The 4154-nt window shown below is 34.8% G+C and overlaps 1 pseudogene; it reads right to left on the reverse strand.

Annotated features, from left to right (window-relative positions):
* LOC102865482 overlaps nucleotides 1-4154 on the reverse strand; it is a 30484-nt pseudogene that overhangs the window by 25399 nt on the left and 931 nt on the right.

Consider the following 4154-nt stretch of genomic DNA (forward strand, 5'->3'; position numbering starts at 1 on the left):
TGTGGTTGGCGCAGGATAGAGCAGGGTTTAGGGCTGTTGTGCATAGGGTCGCTATGAGTCACAAACGACTCGACGGCACATAACAACAATAACAATAAATCAGATATGATAGTTTTGGTTTTTTATTTCAAAGGACTGAATTATTTCTAATAGATTATTGATGGTTAGTTACAATATGGACTCATGTATAAGTTGGAATAAAGTTGTAAACTTGGATTTCTGATAGTTTGTAAATTAGTGAGTAATATGCAAAAATGTTAAAAACAAGGAAATTATGATTCAGACAACTGAAAGCGTAACTTCATGGGACATTTTGAAACACCACAGTTGCAGAACCTATTCAAGGATTGTTCAATAGGGTAAAAAATACTTGCATGAGTTTACTGTGACGAAAAGTGATGATTCTATAGGCTAATTTGCCTCCTCTCTGCTGTGAAGATTAAATTTCTAAGCAAAACATTTTTCTTGGTAAAAATATTGTACTTCAAAACTGGTCTCAGTGTTATGCAAGGATTCTGAGGCTCCGTCTAACATACTTTGGACATGTTGTGAGGAGAGACCGGTCCTTAGAGAGGGACATCATACTTGGGAGGGTGGAGGGACGGCGCTGGAGAGGAAGGCCCTCTATGAGGTGGATTGATTCAGTGACTGGGATAATTGGGATGGGAGTGTCAGAGACAGTGCAATTGGCACAGGACAGAGCGGAGTTTAGGGCTGTTGTACATAGGGTCGCTATGAGTCGCAAGCGACTCGACGGCACATAACAACAACAACAACAGCAACAACAACAATTCAACTGCCTAAAAAAAGCATCTATCCTTTTGTTTTCTTTAGAGGATATATGTTCTGGTTTGTCATAAAATGTATGTTCATAAGTAAGAAGAGTATAATTATATAAATATATATGATCTCCCAAGTTCAAGTACATTTTTTCTACCATGTGATGTGTTCCTGAGAAGTGTTCTCTTGTGCTGTGATGGAATATGTTGTAGTTGTTGTTAGTTGATGTCACTGGGCTAGGAATTAAGGCATAATTGAATTTTGCATAACAGAAGGAGACATTTCTTGATTCTTTGCTCTTCCATAACCCTATCAGACAATCCCTGACTGTCAAATTATCTGTCAATATTTTTTGGGTTTAGTTGTGTTTATTTATTAATTGATTTTAAATAAATTCACATTTGCTTTTATGGTTGGTTTTGGGTTTTATTTTAACAAATCAGAGATTCTGTTTCTAAGTATGGATGACATCAGTCTCTCTTCTAACCTCAAGTCAAATTTCTACAGAGTCAGTGCTTCCCTTAAAATGACAATCCCTCATGAGTAGAAAGTGCCATACAGAGCAAAGCAAGCATGGGTTTACTTGTGTCCACTTACTAATATGGAATCAACAAACTCACTGGAGATGTGACAAAAAAGTATGTCAAACTGTTCACTACAGTTTAGTACAAATAAGTTTATGTTCACCTCTTATCCTGTCTGCCTCTGTAGACAACATTTTCTTTTGGTCCATAAGGGTTTTACTGAATAGTTTTTGCAAGTGTATCACTAGACTTTCTCCTTAATCTGTGTTAGTTTGGGTGCTCCTTTGAAACCCATCCACCAAAGGTGACTTTGCTGGTGTTTGGTATGACTTCCATCGTCTGAGCAATATACAAACAAACTACCACAATATGACAAACAGAACTGAAGTTGTTGGCAGTAGTATACTTCACATATTTATCAATATTTCCTTGTTTAAAATTTATTATTCATTTCAATGAAAATTTACAGGGAGTTGGATTTCCTTTCATTCATTGTTGCACTTTTCTCCCCTCTTTGCTCCCTCCCCCCAGTACACTACGCTCTTGGAAAAGTAAAAGAAATTTTCTCTCATTGTTTTACAATATTTCTTACTTAACTCTTCAGCTCTCATTTATCACAACACCTTTTTTTTTTCTTATTAACTTTTGTATCTTCAAATCATTATGCTCTAGTAACTGCTATATTTAGACAAACCAAAACAACAGAGGTTTCATTTCACAATTATATTTCCTTTAGCATTTAGCATCTCATCATCATTTTTGCTCATGTTGTTGTTGTATACCATGGAGTCGGAACAGACCTATAACTGACCCTGACCGGCAATTTTTCAGAGGCGATTTAAACTCAAAGGAGGAGATTGTCCATCTTTCTCCCACAGATCATCTGGTGCATCTTGTGGATAGGTAGGGTTTTTTTTTGTTTTTATTTATTTTTTTTTATTTTTAATTTCAAAGAACATCTACAGAGATTTTGGAATTCCATTCAGTCATTATTGCACTTTTCTAGTTGTTTTAAGCCAATTGTTAGAGTAACTTGGTGATCTAGATCACCATGTAATCTGTAACTAATGACACTATTATTTCTTCAATTTATATTTTTAGCCTTCCGCCCACTCCCTTACAGTGTTGCCTTGGAGTGTAAAAAGATACAGTATATTATTGAATAAAAAAGATAAGAGAGGGTTTTCTTAACTTATTGCTGCTAGGGGAAAAATTTCAGTCAGCCTTTGACTGTTTTACATGACAGAAACTACAGGTTATTTGTAGATATTCCTTATCAGGAGAAAAATTTTCATTTTCTTTTTAGATTGAAAATTTTTTAAAAGTTTTAAGTGTATGTTGACATTTTAAAAATTATATTTTCTGTAATGATTAATTTTACATTTTAAAAATTAAATCTATTGATGTAATTAATCACTGATATTGTTCTGAAGTTCTTTTTTTCTAATTACTTCCTCTTTTATTGAACATTTTGGGGTTATTTTCTGTAGTTGGTGTTTTAATATCATTCTATTGTGATTAAAGAATAGAATTGTATGATTTTGATTCTTTTATGTTATAGGATTTTGGTGTACAGAAGAGAGTGTAGCATGGTGAATACTACATGACTCATAGCAATGCGAAGAATAGATCCAAACCTTGCCTAATCCTGCTCCATCTTCATGATTTCTGCTATGCTCATGAGGGTCTTCCTCTCTTTTGTTTGACTTCTATCTTTTGCAGTATGATTTGTTTTTCTAAGGAATAGCCCCTGTTTGGCACAGATCTAAAATACAGGAATTGAGATTTCACCATCCTTACCTCTAAAGAGAAGCTCAATTACATTTCCACCAGGACTTGTCTTTTGGTGGTACTATTCAATATACTTTGCCAACACCACAATTCAAAGGCACAATTCCTTAGCCTTCCTTACTTATTCTCCAACAGGCAAATGCGTATAAAGTAATTTAAAATTAAATGTTTTACATAAAATTAGGAAGAATAGATACAATCATTCCCATTCATTATGTTTTATAAAATCAATCACCAGTGGACCTTGTCTATCATTACCTAATCTTTTCAGGTTCCAGCTAGAAACATAATATGAATGAAGAATAGTGTGAAAGACAATGGATATGCACTTTGTTAGCAAAATAATATAAAATTAAAAAGTATTAAGAATTATTAAGTTATCACATAAAGAATGAATATTCTGTTGTAGACAGGAAAATTGTCTTCTTAGTATCAATTTGTGTTAAGGTCAGATCAGTTGATTATGTTGTTCAAGTATTTTGAGTCTTTATTGACTTAACACCATAATTACTGTACTTACTATGGAAAGGGCAGTGTCAACACTTTCAGCTACAACTGAGGTTCTATTTCTCATTTCAGTTGTATTTGCTTTTACTACATGTAATTTAAAAGTGTTTACTAAGTTCATGGAAATGCATTTTTATTTGTGTTCTTGATAAAAAGTTGCCTTTTTCATGACTTGGGATGTTTTTCTCTCTTTGATAACTTTCTCTTTCTCAAGTCTCTGTTGTCTATCCTAACGCACAGTTTCTTGATAGTACACACTCCTCTCTCCATGTCCCCAAAAGATTCCTGCACAGCCTTGGGTGTGGGCGGGGATTTTCAAGGCCCTTTGTGGTGTCCTGTTTCTTCAACTGCCTTTTCAACCTGTATGCAGAACAGATCATCCAGGAGGCTGGGCTCTATGAGAAGAAATGTGACATCAGGATTGGTGGAAGATCCATCAACAGTCTGCATTATGCAGATAACACAACCCTGCTTGCTGAAATTGAAGAGGACCGGAAGCACTTACTGCAGAGGGTCAAGAACTGCAGCCTTCAATATGGATTGAGGCTCAAT

The sequence above is a fragment of the Elephantulus edwardii genome, unplaced genomic scaffold, assembly GCF_000299155.1.
Source record: "Elephantulus edwardii isolate Elephantulus edwardi_28Jun2011 unplaced genomic scaffold, EleEdw1.0 scaffold00248, whole genome shotgun sequence".
NCBI lineage: Eukaryota > Metazoa > Chordata > Mammalia > Macroscelidea > Macroscelididae > Elephantulus > Elephantulus edwardii.